We start from the raw sequence: 19,465 nt of genomic DNA on the forward strand, positions 1-19,465 counted from the left end.
TGTCTGTGAACCAATTAATGGCTGAAGCAATGATGGAAATGGTGGAGGAATCAGAGGTGCTGATTCATGCAAAACAACAACTGATCAATGTATTCAGAGATAGTGTAGCAAAGCAGCAAGAACTTGCCCACATGCTTATGGGCGTCATCCGTCTTGAGGTTGCAGATTGTGACGTTGTAGATCGTTATGTTCTGCTCATTTATTTGCACTGGCATCAATCTTTGATTTCCCAGTGGATGTAATTTCCTGTAGTATATGCTGGATGTGCAACGATTTCCCCTGTATGCCGTACCTTTGCTTGATCGGTTTTGGTCCTGTGCATAATTGCTCATCGTAATGGGCCCAAATTATCCAATTTGGCCTAAAGACATGTACGAACTTTAGTGAGCCCATTAAGTTAATGGGCCGTTACCAGGCCGAAAGTTAATGGTCGGCCATCTGACCTCCCGGGTCGTTAATAGGCCGACATCGAAGCGGGCAAAATGTGGGCCCATTTGATTTCATGGGTTGTTAACAGGTCGTTACTAAGGTCGGGGTACATATGGCCCAACTATACTATGGGCCTTTAGCAGGCCGAAAGAGACAGCGGGCTGGTACTGGACCATGAAGAGCATGGGCCGCTAAGAGGCAGAAAGTCAGGTCGTATTGTAAATGGCCCTACTGTGTTGTGGGCCTTTAGTAGGCTGAAAGAGAAACCGGGCTGGTGTTGGACCATGAAGGGCATGGGCCATTAAAAGGCCAAAACTCAGGTCCGACTACAAATGGCCCAACTCATTTATGGGTCGTCAAAAGGCTGAAAGACACACAGGGCCAGGAATTGGCCCAACACTTAAATGGGTTGCTAAAAGGCCAAAACCCAGGTCCGACTACAAATGGCCCAACTGATTTATGGGCCGTCAACAGGCTGAAAGACACACCGGGCCGGAAATTAGCCCAACACTTAAATGGGTCGCTAAAAGGCCGAAAGATGTACATCCTGAAAATTGGCGCATCCCTTGAATGGGCCGTTAACAGGCTGAAATCACATCGGGCCCATATTGAGCCCAAATATATAGCGGGCTGTTAATGGGCTCTTACTGACGATGGGCTGCAATGGTGTCAAATCTTTAACGGGCCATTGACGAGCCGAATTGGCACATCTTGTATGGGCCGTGGGCTTAAATGGACCTGACACAAATAGGCCTTATATGGGCCGGCCTGCTAATTTTTACTGGGCCGACCTTTTTCACCGGAATGGGCCACTGTTGGGTCGTGCCACGTGTCGACCTATCATAGGCGCCTCCTGTCCAATGAGGGGATGACATTTGTCCCAACTGTGAGGCAACACGTGTTTCCTCCAGCCAATGATGATTTTACACGTGGAGAATCCCCATTGGTCTGGGCTGTTAACGGGTTATCGGATCCAAAACCAGACCCGATAGCTTAACGGCATTCCGTTACGGTGGATGCCACGTGTTGGTCACCCTTGACGAAAGCACTTCTGTGGCGCGCGATTTATCTTCATAGAAGTGGACACTTTCGTGATGATAAATTTGGTAATGTCATGGAACACTTCTACGATAGCACATGTATGACTATCTTGATTCTGTCATAAAATTATCATGGATGTACATGCATGACAAAAAATGCGACCTACTGTGACAAACATGTATCATAACGGAAGCGTATTTTTTTGTAGCGAGGGGGCTTGCCTGGAAGCTCTGCTGAAAGGGAAGAAGGGTCGTCGGTGACGTAGTCAATCACAGTGGCATCAACAGCGATCTCGGGGTCTACCAGCGAGAAGAGGGGGAAGAAACAGTAAATATAATGCAAATAGATGCAACACAGATGCATGGTAACACGCATGGCTAGAGGTGTTCTAACGCGGTGCTACACGATAACGGCGAAGGGGGATATCGTCCGGGAAAGTTTTCCCGGGGTTAGGCATTTTCGGACAGACGAACAGGAGGGAAAAGCTTTTATGTTCGCAGCACTAGGGACGTGTGGCGGACGAAATACCGCGTGTTCGGATTCGTCTTGAAATTCTGAGCAACTTTCATGTATAAAACTTTTTCATTCGAGCTACATTTTCTATGATTTATCAAAGATTTAAACAATAATATGAAATTACTTTAATTCGAAATTAAATGCTAAAATGCTAGTTGCACCTAGCACAGTGTAGACAAAGTATACACAGTGACTGACAGGTGGGCCAGGGGGTCCCAGTTGACCAGTCAACCTTTAACTGGTCAACAGGGGGTGGGGCCCCTGTCAATGTCACATTGACTTAAACTAAACAGATTAATTAACTTAACAGATGACTAGGTTAATTAAGTTAATATAATTAGGTTAATTAATAAATTTAAAATTAAATAACATATTTTTTGTTTCTTTTCATTCATAAAAAAGGGGGAGCTGGGCCCCATCTGTCACTGGCTCAGAGCCATATCAGGGGCGATCACGGGCACGCGGGTGCCGGGGCGCGGGTGCCTGTGGGCAACTAGTGGAGGGAGCGACGAGGCCCGGCTGGAGCTGGCTCAGCCAGGGCCAGGCGGCGCGGCGAGCGGGGCTGCAGGACAGGGGCAGCGCGGCACGTGGGCGAGGCCAGCGATGAGCGGGCGCGACCGTGCGTGGGGGCTGTGTCGCAAGCAGTGGGCGAGGTCGCGAGAAGCAGCAGTGTCGGTGCAGCAGCAGGGCGCACATGAGGGAGGGTGCTGCGGGCGTGCGCGGGGGCGGCAGGAGCTGTGGGGCGCAGTTCACAACTAGGGCGTAGAGGCGGGGTGCACCGCGTCCGCTGTCGGCAGATGCGGCCGTGGCCAAGCGCGGATGGGCGCGGCTATTAGAGCGCCAGCTCGCAGAGAGCTCTGGGCGCGGCGACCGAACACGGGGATGGTGCTACGACGGCGGATGCGCATGGAAGAGCTAGGGGAAAGGGGAGCAGGGCTCACAGCAGAGTCATCAAGCAGATCAATGGGCTCAGGGGAGGCGCGATGGCGATGAATTTGACGATGAAGCTCGTCGGGGCCGATGAAGAAGATGGTCGGTCCAGTCGATGTCGTGGCTCTCGGCTTGAGCTGGTTGGCGTAGATGAAGCAGAGGATGTCCTGAAGCTCATGGTCAGGGTGGAGTGGTGAGGGGAGGTCGATGGAAGCAGGATCGACAAGACCATGGCGACAGGGCCGCGGGTGCAGGCAGATCTAAGCGAGGGAGACAAGGGTGAGGGGAAATGGTCTAGGGTTTTGGCCGTGGGGGTCAGGGGCTCGGCCTAATGCTCCAATGGGACCAGGGGATGGCCACCACGCACCATGGCGTGGCCATGGCCGGTTAGATGGCTGCCACACACTCATGTTCCTCCTGTAGGAGGAGCAAGGAGATGAGTGGGGTGTGGTCCTCCTAGCCCACTTGGGCCTCTTTTCCTTTCTTTTCTTTTACTCTGCCTCTGTTTCTTATTTAAAGGAGTTATTGAAATATTTTTGTTAAATGTGGCACTTTGCACAAAAATAGATAGGAACAAAGTGAATCTGCATAAAAATTTTGGGGTCACAAGGAGTTGGCTAACCATTTTTAGAAATTGGAATGGCCAATTTAATTATTGTTGGACAACAAAATAAAATCCCATGGGCATTTTGGGAACTCAAATGAGGTTGGTTTCAACGTGAAAATGATCAGGGGAATTTATAGGATAATATGAACATTTAAGTTTTACTGAACGAAGAAAATAAATTTTTCACTTGCATTTTAAATTTGAATTTGAGTTTGGTTTGAAACAAAGTGAGGATTAGCAACTTAAATATGATGACATGGCATCATTAGGCATGTGATTACTGTAGCATGATTATACGGGCGTCACACTCACCTCTCATAAGCAAAGGCGCAGACGTGCAGTAGGGCATAACTGAGGGTTCGACCCATGCATGAAGGCCCTGTGTAAACCTTTCCACTATTAAATTTTGTTTTCTTTCTTATAATAAATGCCTCGGCAGTTCAAATTGTACGGATAGATGTCCCGAGCTTATGGAAAATAAAAAACACCCTTTACGGTGTTCGGGCATCCGTGTTGGCTAGCCCTTTTTTTCTTTTTTCCGCTCTCCAAACAGCTTGGCATGCACACATTGTGTAACAAATACAAATCCGTTAATTGACCAAGAGCTTGGTCTCTCCATCAGCTCCACGTACCAAGTCCGACACTGCTTTTCGTTATGTGTTCGGTGTCTCGGATATTGCAATATATGCATCAGTTCCGAACTATGTCTTGGGTCAATAGTGGGGTTCCTGGCTACTGTGCTTGAGTTCTTATGTTCTGCATGTTCGGCTAAGAAGGTAAAGAAAAACCCCTACGATTGTACTTCTGGCTAGTCCAATCAAGCACCTCAGGGGAGAAAGCCGAAAACTGACCGTCATAGTAGGCGCGAACGAGTCGGCGATCTGACAAGTGTTAAACTCAAAAATCGTTGGTGATTTATCTGTGTCATATGCAAGGTTCATCCTAGCACAAACCACGTGATTCCAAAGGCATGCGTCGGCTTTCCTGTGCAACACAAAGCATCGGGGGCTAGCCATTAGCTCCCGCAGTCAAGCTCCTATGGCTAAGGGAAAGCTATAAAGCCGCATAGTTTGACTACCTAGTCTCTCTCACACACTACCACCTTCGGGCACCAAGACGTCGGCTAAGGGTAACAGTGTAGAGACGAAACAACCCTCGTATTATTCACTTGGGGGCTGAAGCCGATTACCGGTAACTTCCAAAATGAATAAACGGCCGCAGAAGAGTCAAAATAAAATCACCATAGTATAAAACATGCAAACATGCCACATTACAAAGCACAAGGTCCAGTTGAGAACTTAATACAATCAGTCAATGATTACATCTTTGGAACAATGGCCCTCTGTCGCCCGAGCACCACCCATAACTTGTGCGAAGTATAGTTCGCGACGGCGATGCTCTTTTCCAACCGGCAGAGGACCAGTGGCCATGTCCATTGGCTTCACCTTAGGCCAATGAACCATGGTCTTAGCAAAGGCCAGCCTAGCTCCCTAGAGGCATGCAGAACGCTTCAATTCATCAATCCGGGGTGACGCGTCATGTAGCATGTCCACCAGGCCAAAGTAGATGCTCGGAATTGGCTCTAAGGGCCACAGCTGGACACAAAGGTCCTTCATGGCCGGCCCAGCCATCCGATGCAGCTCCATTAGCTCATTCATCTCATCGCTGAGGAGGGGAGGATGTTCGGGCGCTTGGAACTGCGCCCAGAACAGCTGCCGCTCAGTGTCCCCTTCCTGCCTGGCGTAGTGCTCTGATGCATCCACCACACTCCCTAGAAGCTCGGCGAAAACGCCCGCGGAGCGCCAGACCCGCGTCATCAATGCGAACCTGTTGCCGCCAAATACACTATGCAGTAAATATGGCTTACCATCTGCAATCTGCCTCACTTGGCGGAGCTCCTCGCGGGCACCCCGAACTTTGGTCCTGGTCTCCTAGAACTCCTTTTCCACCTTGGATAGCTCGGGGGACTGCTCTTTCTATTTCTGCTCAAGGTCCTCACATTTCGTGATGGCATCCTTGAGCTCCTATTGCACAATGGCCACTTGAGAGCCACGTGCTTCTCGCTGGCGGTTTTTACCGCCCCAAGTTCGTCCCCCGCCTTTTCGGCAGCCGCCCTCTTTTAGGCCGCCTCAGCCTAAGCCTTCTTCAGTGCGGCCTTGAGGCCCATGACCTCCACGGCAGCAGCTGCAGTCACCAAAACACCATGGACTCAGTACACAATCCGGCACATAACAGTGCAACAGTATTGACTATGCATCTTGATAGGGGCTTAGCTTGCGCCTCATCAAGCTGATTGTTGACAAGGTCAAGCTCTGCATCAGAGTGTTTCAGCTTCTGGTCCATCTCTTCCAGTGCTACGGCATTAGAAGCCGCTGCCAAGGACGATGGTTGCAATATCAAATCAATTATGATGCCTCAGCTCCTGCCTTATGGATATTTGATCCTTAGTAAGGTTTTTTGGCAATCCTCACAGTGTCCCAGGGGTTGTTATGCACAAGGCCTGTTCAAACTCCAGTTAAAATCTAAATCCGTTCTGCAGGGAAAGAGCATTACTTGACTCACCTTGAAGTCTATTAAAAGGCCTTTGACAACATTGTTCAGTCTGGTGTTGACGGACCGAACACCTTGTAGAACCGCACCCGTAAGGGCGCAGGTTCGATGACGATGACGGAGCTGTTCACCAACTCCTCATCACGTCCGGCCAGACTGCCGCCGCCTAGTTGTTGGTGTTTCCGCGGGCGGCGGGACCTCAAGCCCCCTCCATTGGAATGTAGGACCGGCACCTCCGAGGACCTTGGGGGCTCACGTGTGGCTGGCTGGGAGGGCCCAGACGGTCTGGGCTCCCCTCCCGTGTTCTCCAGGAGGGACACATCCTCCTGGTCTTTGGTGACCGAGGCATCGGCCTCGGCCATGATTGCGTCGCCGCCCTCCCCTGTGTTCAGACGAGGAGGGGTCCTTCGAGACAACACCACCCTGGCCTCTTCAGTGTCCAGGGGAGGCGCGGAGCGCGAAGCTGATCCGCTGTCTGCAAGCTCGGCAGGTGGAGAGGCCCCCTCTGAGGTCTGCTCCACAGGGTGGCCGCACGGTGGGTTGTGATATCACGTGATCAGTTTCTATCACCAAAGGACTATAAGAACAAAGTGAGTAAGAAATATTGAAATTCATACCTTGTGGCGGGAGGCTTGACCCTGAGGTCCTTTTCCGGGACCTCCTCAGATGCCACGGACCCCTCGTCAGATCCAAGCTCTCGAGCAGGACCAACTTGGGTGTACATTGCCTCTTTGAGGCCCGAGGAGGTTGCTCCTCCTCGACATCTTCGGACGCTGCCCTCTTCTTGGAGTGGGAGGAGGCACTTTCCTCCTCATCCCCATCGTAGCAACTCCGGCCATGGTGTCCGAACAACCTCTCAAGCGGAGGCCTGTCCTAGCCTTCAACAGGTCTTTCTTCTTCTTTCCTTTCTTCTCTGGCACCTCGTAACATGCCTCGATTAGCGCCTCCCCCGGTGGACCTGACCGAGGCTCTTTGGGTAGTGGAGTCGGGCTGCTGATCTTCTTGGCCTTCTCAAGCCAGCCTTACGGAGGCAATAAAAAGAAACTTAGACCAAACTTCATACAACATGACCACCTGAATATAAATTAGGCAAAAGTTCAATTACCTTCTTCGGGGGTGGTCATCCTTCCACCCGATATAAATTCGACTCCACCCATGTGGTGTCAAGACCGATGTCTTCATTCTCGGCTGACCACTCCTCTTGGAGCTTGAACATCAGCTTCCACACCTTGTCATGGGTGGAGTCGAAGAAATACTGCACGGTGGCCGGATCCCCAGATTTGTAAGACCACATCGAGGTGGCCCTCTGCTGGCAAGGAAGGAGGCAGCGACCGGGCATTATCTGGACCATGTTGGTCAGCTCAGCGCCAGACTACATCACATTGGAGATGCGTTTTTGCAGCATCTTCACCTCATCGGTGGAGCCCCGGTTAAGATCTTTCTTGGTCCACAAAGTCAATATCGCAGGGGGTCCGGATCTAAATTTGGGAGCCGCTGTCCAGCCCTCATCCCGTGGTTCTGTAATGTAGAACCATTCCTCCTGCCACACCTTGACAGTGTCGATGAATATGCCCTCTAGCCATTGAACTCGGGTGAGCTTGCAGTCCGCCTGGGTGCCGCCGACTACCTTCGGCTTGACGTTGAACAACTTCAGCCACAAGCCAAAATGCGGCTGTACTCGCAGGAGGGACACACAAACAATGATGAAGGCCGAAACATGGAGGAGTGAGTTGGAGGCTAGATCATGAAAGTCCAGCCCGTAAAAGAACATAAAACCCCGAATGAAGGGATGCAGGGGAAATCCCAGCCCTCGGATGATGTGGGGAAGTAAAACCACCCTCTTGCCTGGCTTGGGCGTGGGGACGACTTAGCCCTCGAGGGCCCTGTGAGCGACGTTGGCCGACAAGTAGCCGGCTTGCTTCAGCTCCTCGATATCGTTGTTGGTGATGATAGAGGCCTCCCACTTGCCATTGGCACCGGATCCGGCCATGGCCGAAGCAAGGGAGGGGCTCGGAAGGGACTCTCTACGGAAGAATAAGGCAGGGGGCTGGAGCTCTAGAGATTGGGAAAGTGATAGGGAGAGGTGTAAGAGAGCGTAGGCAGGTAACTGCAGTTGTTCCTCTTTTATTGGCCAAGGAGAAGCCAATGGTTCCTTTTTTCACACTGCGGGCCTCTCCAGTTCCCGATACACTTGCGACATTATGCGCAGTGGGGTAATAGAAATCGTTGATCATATCCCCTAAAAATGGGGCACTATCTTTGTGTTGATGAGACATGCCAATGGAGGGGCGGTCTCGAGCCGCGTATCAAGAACTTCCAGTCGTTTGGTGTTATGACCAAATGCGGCCCTTCGCCAAAAAGTTGTCAGACGAGTGCACTATTAACATTGGGGCACTCTGGCCTTCGACGCTAAGCAAAGCTAATACTCTGGATTCCTGACACCACTCCACTCCGAGCATGCCTAGGACAGGATGAAGAACTCGCCTTGCAATCCGAAGACCATGGGATGTGCAGATGCCGGACACAAGCCCTGGTGTTGGAGGCTAGTTCGGGGGCTACTAAGGGAGTGGAGGATTAAGGGGTCCTCGGGCCACCGGCCCATGCCTATGGGCCAGACTGATGTGGGCTACTATGGAGCCAAGCTGGAGCACAGACTCGTGACCAGATAGGAGATCTTCAGGGTCGTGCTCCGCCCTCCAAGTCAGGATTTAGTATGATCTTTCCTTCATTGTAACTGAAGGTATGAAACCCAAACCCTACTAGTGTCTATATAAACCAGAGGGTTTTAGTCTTTTGAGAGAGAGCAACATCCAATACCCCATCAACCTAGGGTTTAGCTGGCCTGATCTCGTGGTAGATCGACTCTGTAATCATACCATACACATAAAATACAATCAAGCATGACGTAGGGTTTTACCTCTTAGCGACCAGCCCATCAAGGCCACGGGGATGGTCGCTAGCGCAGGCATAGGGATGGGGGCTAGGATAGGCACGGGGGCAGCAACCGCCACAGCTAGCTCGTTCAAGGCCATTAAAATTGTGACGCGTGCCATCACCTAAATGATTAGCAGAACGCCCATGATTGAAATTATACAAACGTTTGAGATGATAATGTGGCAGCTATTTGTTTCAAAATGGTTTTGTTGGCTGTTCATTCGTGCGCCTTCTCTCAAAGTGGACACAGAAAATACCACAGCATGTTGGTGCCATTCCATGATAGCATACCAAATTTCATGAATTTCATACATGTTTTGGATTTACTAGAATTTTAAAACCAAGTATCGCAATGTTCGCGGCCGAGGCATGATGCCGATGTGTTTGAAGTTCATCCCCATTTCTTGCATGAGACCTAAGCATGCACGCAAGGACACACATATGATATTTCAACCCAATTTGCTACAATGTGGCATGTGCCTGTAGTTCAAATTTTAATTATGCATTTAAAATTCCTAGTAAACACGGTTGATGTATAAAAATGTCCAAACAAACCCCGAATAATTCCAAATTTTATAACACTCATGTTGTATCTAGAAAAAATCAAGGTGAGAAGAGGCAACAAATGTCGTTTCATCCAGAAAGGTGACATGCGTTCCCAACAGGAACCACGACGCTTCTTGGGAGAAGCTCTGATTTGTGAGGAGCGTATACTAAAACTTGCCCCAAATGGGACGGTTTTATTTACCATAGCATGTTGGTCCCGTTCCATGATAGCATCCCAAGTTTCATGAAATTTAGATGAGTTTTGGATTTACTAGAATTTAAAAACAAAGTATCACAGCGTTTGCCGGCAAGCAATGGTGCCGAGGTGTTTGAAATTCGTTCCCATTTCTTGTGTGGGACCTAAGCATTCACCCAAGGATACACATTTGATTTTTAACTCATTTTTCTACACTGGTCCATGTGCCTGTAGTTCAAATTTGATTTATGCACATAAAATGCCTAGAAAATTTAGTTAATGTATAGAATGTCCGAACGAACCCAGAAAAACTCGAAATTTTAACATGGCACTCCTGTTTCTCTATGTTGCCACTAGACAAAAAATTGAAATCAAGAAGAGGCAGCAATATTGTTTCATCCATGAAGGTAGCACGTTTCCTACTAGAACCATGAGGCTTGCTGTGAGAATCTCTGGTTCATGAGAAGCTTATACCCAAACCTGCCCCAAATGGGACAATTTTTTTACCAAACATGTTGATGCCATTCCATGATAGCATGCCAAGTTTCATGAAACTCATAAGAGTTTTGGATTTACTAGACTGTGAAAACCATGCATCTCAATGTTTGTGGACGAGCAGCGGTGCCTAGGTGTTTGAAATTCATTCTCATTTCTTGCATGGGACCTAAGCATGCAACCAAGGCACACATTTGATTTTTCAACCCATTTTTATGCACTGGAGCATGTGCCTATAGTTCAAATTTGAATTGTGCACATAAATGCGTAGAAAACTCTGTTAATGTATAAAAATAATAAAATGAACCCCAAAAATTCCAAATTTTAACACGACACTCCTGTTCGCCTATGTTGCCAGTAGAAAAAAATTGAAACCAAGAAGAAGCAACAAATAGAATTTCGTCCACAAACGTGACATGTTCCCTATCGGAACCATGAGGCTTCTTGTGAGAAGCTCTGGTTTGTGACAAGCTTATACCAAAACCTGCCCCAAATGGGAGAATTTTTTTACCACAACATATTGGTCTCGTTCCATGATAGCAAACCAAGTTTCATGAATTTCAAACGAGTTTTGGATTTACTGGAATTTGAAAACCATGTATCCCAATGTTTGTGGTCGAGCGATGGTGCCGAGGTGTTTGAAATTTATTCTCACTTCTTGCATGGGACATAAGCAAGCAACCAAGGACACACATTTGATTTTTCAACCGATTTTCATGCACTGGAGCATCTGCCTGTAGTTCTAATTTGAATTACACACATAAATGCCTAGAAAACTCAGTTGATGTACAAAAATGTCCAAACGAACCCCGAAAAATTCCAAAATTTAACACGACACTCGGGTTGTTCTACGTTGACACTAAAAAAATTCAAAGCAAGAAGAAGCAACGAATATCGTTTCATCCACAAAGCTGACAATTTCCCTACCAGAACCATGAGGCTTCTTGTGAGAAGCTTATAACAAAATCTGCCTCAAATGGGACAAAAAAATTACCACAACATGTTTGTGCCATTCCATGATAGCATGCCAAGGTTCATGAATTTCAGACGAGTTTTGGAATTACTAGAATTTCAAAACCAAGTATGTTAACTTTTACCGATGAGCCATGGTGCCAAGGTGTTTGAAATTCACCCCTATTTCTTGCATGGGATAGAATCATCCACCCATGGACACATATATGATTTTACAACCCATTTTGGTGCACCGGAGAATGTGCATCTAGTTTAGTTTTGAATCATCCACCTGAAATGCTAAGAAAACCCAGTTAATGTATAAAAATGTCCAAATGAACCCTGGATAATTCCAAAAAATTTGATGACACACCTATAGTTGCATGTTCACTTCAGATAAAAGGTCTAGCAATTCAAACACCCTCCTTTTCTGCTGTGACCCCATTATGTATTTCAAATCAAGACGAAAAGTCAAGTAGATCACACACACTTAACTATCACCAACCGTGTGAGATGCAGTACCAAATATCTTGGAGCACCATCGGAGTAGTATATGGCTGTCACATCCCTAGTTCTGGCCTGACCTATGCTTGCTTCCATCTGTGCATCATGTTTAAATTTTTGAAACTTGAACTGAGGAATTTTGGAAGCCTCAAAAACTTAAATAAAAGAAGGGCAAAAACCCTAAAAATCTCATTCATTGCTCCAAAATGCTCTTCTTAAATGTTTGATAATTTTTGGTAAGGGTTCTGGTCCCAACCAAAATATTGAACATTTTTAAGGATTTATTTTTGGGACTTTGAATTTAAATCATTAGCTATTTGAATTTGAATTATATTCATATAACTAGAATATAATTTCAAATACCCCTGAAATATTTTATGAGCTTTTGGAAAAGTCCATCTAGCAAAATAAAAATATTCAGAGGAGCTTTTGGCATTGTTTGAATTATTTTAAATTCAAAACAGTGGCAAAAGATTAAATAAAAATAAAACAGAACAGAAATAAAACAGAGCAACTCACCTGTAACTTACCTGGCGCTCACCGAAGCCCACCTGGACAGCCCAACACTGTGCAGCCAACCACCAGGGGGCATGCGTGTCTTCTTCCCGTGCCAGCGCACGAAGCAGCTCGGTGGCGAGCACCGCCACCACGCTTGGCCACCTCCTGCCTGGTTGCCTCCCTCCTCGATGCGCCTGGAGACGCCACGACACCCCTGGCCTCTCTCTCACCCGAAGCACTGCCGCCGCCGCAGCTCACCACCGACGCGCTCCCCGCCGTCCCCTCGCCCCTCCGTAGAGTTCCCAAGCTCCGCCGCGACCCCCTCTCCCTCCTCACCGAGCAAGCAACCCGGGCGAGCTCCGCTTCATCGCAATCGCCGTCGTCTTCAAGCTCCGGCCGACGAGATCGCCGTCGTCGCTCCGGCTGCCTCAAGCCTTCCCCGAGCTCGCCGACGACGCCGTTGGATCCGCGGTGAGCTCCGCCACCGTTCCTCTCTCTTCTCCCCCTCGTTTCCGCGCCGTAGCGTCGTTCCCCACCACGGCCGAAGCCTCTCGCCGCCGTCCATGTCGCCATCGCCGTCTCGGCCCGCCTCCGCCCAAACCGAGCATCCCATCGCGCTCCCAGTGCCACGAGGGTGCCGCTGAGCCCCTCAGGTGGCCTCCCCGTGCCCCGCAACCCGTTCCCGCTCGAAGCCGAGCTCCGGCCGCCGCCGCGAGCTTTGCTCCGGCGAGCTCCGGCCTCCCCCGCTCCTTCCACCTGCCCCACCAGATGCGCGAGAGCCCGGGCTACGCCCCGGTGCTCTCCGACGCCGCCCCCGTGGCCTGTTTCGCGGACGCCGCCGCGTCCAGAGGTCACCGCCGACGACCTCGCCGGTCTGACGAGTGGGCCCCGTCGGCAGGTGATTAGCTTAGTGCTAATCACCGTTAACTAACCCCCCCTGACACTGACAGTGGGCCCCAGCGCCACTAACTTTTAATTAGAACTAAACTAACCTCGGTTAAACCCCCCTGTCACTGACGTGTGGACCCCACACGTCAGGTTTGACCCCAGCCAGCCGCAGTTGACCGCTGACATCGTGCTGACGTCATGCTGGCGCAATATATGATTTCTGGATTTAAATTAAATCAGAAAATTCTAGAAATTGTTTTAAACTTCAAAAATTCATAACAATTCAACCGTAGCTCAGATTAAAATAATTTATATATGAAAAATTATCAGAAAAATGTAATCTATCCATCTGTACTAGTTTCATACATGACAAACCAACTCATACATGCTGAATATGAGAAAACACATTATGGCATATATAGGAGCTTAATTTGGAGATGCATTTGAACCTTTGGTTCAAATGGACTTCAAACCAAATGATTACTAGTTGCATTAGCTCAAACAGCATCACAACTACAGGCCATGTTCATGCATCATATTGTGGCATATGATTGTGTTTTGATTGCCGACACTGTTCCTTCTCGATAGGTCCTGCTCCGGAGTCTGTTCCAGAGTGCCTGTCTATGAAGCAGTGCCTTCCTTGCTGATCTACCAGGCAAGCAAACCCCCTTGTTCATTTCGATAAAACCCTACTCTCTCGCTCCTGCTCTCAGTTATTGCATTAGGACAACAACAATTCATCTGCTACTTTGTGCTGCGGTAGTTGAACCCATTCCTCTGCATGACCTGTCATTGCCACAGTAAATAGTTGAAACCCACTAGCATGTGTAGGAGTTGATTGAGCCATGTTGTGTTCCTACCATGCTATGCCTGCTATTGCTTAGAGTTGTGTCAGGTATGATTCATTGGGAATGAATTGGAGTGTCGCGATATGTTCTGATGCTGAGAGTGAAGTGTGTGAACACGATTTGGTAAAGGTAGTGGTGAGAGGCCATGTAGGAGTACATGGTGGGTTGTCTCACTAGAACCGTCCTTAAGCACTGAGTTCTATGTATGTTGTCCAATGACTCGATACTACCACACATTGGGTTCCGGTAACTCGACCCCTCTCGACTTATTAACCAACTTGGTCTCTGTCCAGGAGTCGCAACTAGTTTCTGGTGTTTGTAGGTAGTGCTATTTTTCTACCAAGTGGCACCCGGCAGGGTGGGCTTGGGACAGACTAGGCACACGTGGCACGGTGTACCAAGTGGCACCCGGATGGTGGGCTTGGGAACCCTGCTCACATCGTTTGGGGCCGTGAGCGACACCCCGGCCGGATCTCCTTGCGGATGGAACCCAAATAGGCGATAAACCTGGACTAGAGTCTTGTGTGGTTAGTCAGGTCGTGGCCGACACCCTCGCCAGGCTTCCGCTTGAAGGTTGCCAAGATACATGATGTGTACATGGCGGTAAGTGGCGAGAGCGTGTGTGAAGAAGTACACCCCTGCAGGGTTAACATGATCTATTCGAATAGCCGGGTCCGCGGTTATGGACTTCTTGGATGCTTACATGGTACATAGACAACTTGAAGTGGATACTCTAAAATGCTCAAGACAAGTGTGAGTGCTATGGATGGCCTTCTCGTAGGGAGACGGGGATGAATCCATAGTAGTGTATTGTATGGTGATTAGTGGACTCGTGTACGTTGTCTCACCTCCAGAGTTTCTGGTAGTCGTAGAACAGGATAGCCACAGAGTCAAAGCTGGCTTGCTGCAACTAAACCCCACATTACCCTCTTGATACAAATGCATGTATGATAGGATCTGATGTAAGTCTTGCTGAGTACCTTTGTACTCATGTTGCTTTATTTATGTTTTTGCAGCAGAGACTTCGGTCTTACTAGGGTTCTCATGGACTTCGACTAGTAGCTAGTACCTCAGCTACGATCTTGATCGGATGTTGTAGATAGTCAGGCTCTTCAGCCTTTTTCATTTGTAGATGTCTGTACCCAGACATGTAATGCTTCCGCTTGTTGCTTGTATGCTCTGTATGATGAGTTTTGTGACCCCTGTTTGCAATAAATGCTATGATGGCTCTTCTGAGCCTTTATCTATATGATTGTTGAGTTATGCTGTGATGCCATGTTGTACAGCACATACTTGCATGTTATGCGTACGTGTAATGTGTATTGCTATGTGTGGGATCTGACTATCTAGTTGTTTATTCTTAGTAGCCTCTCTTACCGGGAAATGTCTCCTAGTGCTTCCACTGAGCCCTGGTAGCTTGCTACTGCTCCGGAACGCTTAGGCAGGCCGGCATGTGTCCTTCTTCGATCCTGTGTCTGTCCCTTCGGGGAAATGTCACGCGATGAATACCGGAGTCCTGCTAGCCCGCTACAGCCCAGTTCACCGGAGTCCTGTTAGCCCAGTGCTACAGCCTGGATTCACTCGTTGATGACCGACACGTTCGATGTTGGGTCATGGATGCCTGTCCCTGTAAGTTAGTGCCACTTTGGGTTTACGACTAGCCATGTCAGCCCGGGCTCTTTATCATATGGATGCTAGCGACACCATCATATACGTGTGCCAAAATGCGCAAATGGTCCCGGGCAAAGGTAAGGCGACACCCGTGGGGATACCGTGCGTGAGGCCGCAAAGTGATATGAGGTGTTACATGCTAGATCGATGTGGCATTGAGTCGGGGTCCTGACAATGGCTTACGTGAGAAGGTGCATTGGCTACAGTCCACAGCCGGCGCATCAAGCACACTAGCTCGCTCCCCAAATATCATTTCACTGTTCAATCGTCGCCGGTCAAAGATGGGAACATGGACCCGCGTCGTGAGGGCAACTTCGGCGACCCACTCTGGCATGAACGCGACTGCAGCCACCATGCACGTGCTAACAACCTGCGTGAACGCGGCTACAATCTGCGACCGGGTAGCCAAGGCAGCCCAAATGGCCATTGTTGGTGCTTAGGTGGCGATAGCAATATCTGCGACGGGGATAGCAACTGGTGAGAGCGGTAAAACAGCTATCCGTTCTGCAGTGGCAGCCTTAGCCCTCATGGAGGCCGCCCATGACCATGTCGAGGCTGCCCATGCCCAGCTCCTGGCTGTCACTGCACAAATCGCACGAAGCTTCTTCGACATCAGTCGGCAACCCATGGCCAAAGAGTTGGCAATCGATGAGAGCGTTCGAGCAGCTGTCCGTTCGTTCGCGACATACCTTGCCATGATGGAGCTCGTCCAAGCCCAGACAGCGGCCGCCCACACCCAACTCGTGGCGGCCTTTTCCAAAGATATGGCGGATGCAGATGGCAAGATGCTTGCCGGGTATTTTGCGATGGATGCCATGGAGCCCCTTCCCAAGGATATCGTCGGGCGTGAGCTGGACATGGAGGAGGCGGCAGAGATCGAGGAGCGCCAGCCAGAGTAGTACTCTTTGTTTAGAGCATCAGTCTTTAATTTGTTAGAGTAATGTTTAGGTCCGCTAGTTCTGTTTAGAGCTCGATTATGAAGTGTGGGTGTGCTATAGGCTCTTTTGTGTACCCAAATTATGCAATGACGTGGATGACCACTGTAACCAGGGAAATTCAGACCAAATTTGCACGTTCAAACACATCACATGGGGTAAGCTATATGAATTGTTTGTGATGTTCACATATCGTACACAGTGTTGAATAAGGGACCATGTCCGATGAGACTTTGTTCGCCAACTTTTCGCTCCACCGAGCTAAAATTTCTAGCTTCCGCAGAAAAATCTACCTCCCTGCCACCTTCCACTGACCAAAAGCAACATTTCCCCTGTTTCCGCCTTCCTTTAAAAGTTCAAACCTTCACTGCTTGCTTGCAACGCCGCCTCGTTGTCGACGACCCTCCTTCACGCTGCTTGGCCTCGTCGATCTAGGCAGGTAATCCACACCCAAACCCCATCCTCCTCCTCCTTCTACATCACACATGCCCTGACCGCCGTCATGACACCTTCCTCCCAAATCACTGACCCATCCTCCAAATAAGCACCGCCTTAAGCCATGGTACACGTAGTATAGCCAGGAGCTCAAGGAGCATTTGGCAGCGGAGAAGAAAACCACGGTCGCACTCGCGGATAATGTTGCTATGGCTGCCATTCGTGCCGACCCCTAGATCTTGGGGGAGCACCTCGCCATTGAGGCCACCGTTGATACCTCGCACGCCAATGCTGCTACGCGGTTGGATGCTTTAAATGATAGTTCATGGCATTTTCTCGAGGCCATCGTTGGTGCCTTCGCCGAAGACTACGAGGTGTTTTCTCAGCCTGCCAGTTCTTACCTCAACTCGAGAGCCAGCAGGTTGGTGCCCGGAGCGGCTCAGGCAACTTAGCACTACGAGGAGGGCACCCACAATAGGGAGGCCTCCCCCTCTTCCAACTCCAAGGAGCCAATCGTCATCGATATCTCCAACGATGAGGAGTAGATTGTATTATTAGCTCACTATAAGGACCTATGTTCAGTTTGCTAGCTACGTCGGTTAAGCATGTTCGGTTTACCTGTTGCATGTGCTGCACCTACCTTTACTTAACAAATTCTAGTGAATTGTTGTATGTACTTTTACCATGCAATCTGATTCTCCAGTAAATATGTTCTATATGTCATGCAATGTGGTGCTCACTTATTAACTGTTTGGATAATTTGTTGTCGTGTTCAGTTAACTAATTGGTTCAATTCTGCAATGTGATGTTCAATTCTTCTGGGTGCAATTTTGTATTGTCTTCCATGCGAGAATAAATCGAATTTGGCTCTACAAAATACATGAGAAACAAATACAATTGCTTTATTTCCAAGTTGTCAAGCATGCTTGGTTTGGTTAACCGTCTGATCTTATAGTATGTTATATATTGTGCAATGGTGCTCGGTTAATGTTTGGTTCATTTCTTGTAGTGTTTAGTTAACTGTTTGGTTCAATTCTACAATGCAATGTTCAATTGTTGTGGATGCATTTTTTTATTGCCTACCATGTGAGAAATAAATAAACTTTGCTATACTAAATACATGAGAAACAAATACAATTGCTATATTTCCGAGTCATTAAGCATGTTTGTTTGGTTAACTGTATGATCTTCTAGTATGTTATATATTGTGGAATGTGGTGCTCAATTAATGTTTGGTTCATTTGTTGTGGTGTTTACTTAACTTTTTGGTTCAATTCTGCAATGCGATGTTCAATTGTTGTGGGTACAATTTTGTATTGTTATGCATGTGAGGAATAGACCGAATTTGGTTGTACTAAATACACGAGAAACATATACAATTGCTATATTTCGTAGTTCTTAATCATGCTTGGTTTCGATAAATGGCTTCTCGGTGTCGCTCGAATTAATCTGCTGAATCTACAATGTGTTTATTTTTTATCAACATATTTTACTGATAGTATGCCAACCCTCACTTAACCTGATCAATAACTAACTTATATGTGTTGCAGGGAAACACTGGGAAGCACAGAGGTTTACAATCGAGGCTTGCACATGCATGGTCCTTTGTATAATAGCACATTATTGTGCAATTGCAGGAACCATTCTAATATCTAGGTTTCAACAATTTGGTCTTGCACATGTAGGTCCCGCTGTCAGAGGTTTTGACCCATTGTTCAACCCATTTTGCATATGGGGAAATGAGTTTTCCAAGAATATCAGTCAAGCCAAGAAACTCAAAAAGATTGTTAGGATAAAGAAACTAGCCATGAAAAACAACAAGATCTTTGTCTACAAAATGAAGAAGACATCAGTGCACTACAGGATGATACTAACTATTGTACCTTGTCTTTCTTATTCCTTTGCACCATTTCCAAATTTAGAGAAGATATTTATGCATATCTTTGTTTTCAGGCCTTTCCAAAGGAGTTCACTGACGATCACCTCTCAAACCACCTATATGGATAGGACGCGAGGAAGGTATTCATAAAACACCCACGATACAATATTGAAGTCTTCTGCAAGACGACGAAGGTTGGTCGATCAATCATCCACAGGCACTAGCCTAAAGTTGCAAGGACCTTCAACATCAATGAAGGATCAATATTCTCCTTCCGCTTCAGCATTTTTCTAGATGAGATTCATCTGTCTATCTACCGTCTATGATGCTAATTTCCAAAGGTTATAGATGTTGCATGTGAAGCTTGGTGCTGGTGCAGTTGTGTAATGGGGTAGCTAGCTATATGCCAATATGGTGTAACTGAGTGCTAAAGCTATATGATGTTCTACTCTGATGTATTTCAATTATGAAATCCTGGTTCCATAATACGAAAATGAAATATATTGTGCGCTTAATATGGAATGTCAATTTGATTAATAAATGGATTATTAATAATAGGCTAATTAGCCCGTTTATTGGGTTTTCTATTGCAAACGGTTATTGAGACAACAC

This window comes from Triticum dicoccoides, chromosome 1B, assembly GCF_002162155.2.
Source record: "Triticum dicoccoides isolate Atlit2015 ecotype Zavitan chromosome 1B, WEW_v2.0, whole genome shotgun sequence".
NCBI lineage: Eukaryota > Viridiplantae > Streptophyta > Magnoliopsida > Poales > Poaceae > Triticum > Triticum dicoccoides.